Below are 514 nucleotides of genomic sequence, written 5' to 3' on the forward strand. Positions count from 1 at the left end.
CCCAACCAATCACCGCCCTTATTCTCCGAAACCTTCCCGCCTCCGTAGCGATTTCAACCAATCCCAACCCCCCCACCCTCCCACCTGCCCGCCCATCGGTGTCTTGAGTTATCTCAATTCAATTTCAATTTATAAGTCATTACAGTGAAGGTGATCGATATTTATCGGGGTTTTATTCGTGTTTAGTGGCTTTAAATCAAAGAGTCCATGTCTGGAAATGTTCTGGATCGAATTAAACACCACAGTGCCAGACAGTGTGGACATGAATATTATTTATATTCAAACACAGAGTGCATTTTAAAACATGTGAAAAGAAGAAATGTTAAGATTAAATGTCTCACTAAACATAAAGTCAACATTTTTGTCTATTTTGTTTATTTATTTATTTATTTATTTTGGGGGGGGGGGGGGGGGGGAGCAGAACCGCAACAACATTCTCCAAATAGAGTAGTAGGAACATGTTCCAGAGGCATTTAAGAAGATTCTAGGAATTATCAAGGATTTAGGCTCCATG

The sequence above is a fragment of the Monopterus albus genome, unplaced genomic scaffold, assembly GCF_001952655.1.
Source record: "Monopterus albus unplaced genomic scaffold, M_albus_1.0 scaffold334.1, whole genome shotgun sequence".
Lineage (NCBI taxonomy): Eukaryota > Metazoa > Chordata > Actinopteri > Synbranchiformes > Synbranchidae > Monopterus > Monopterus albus.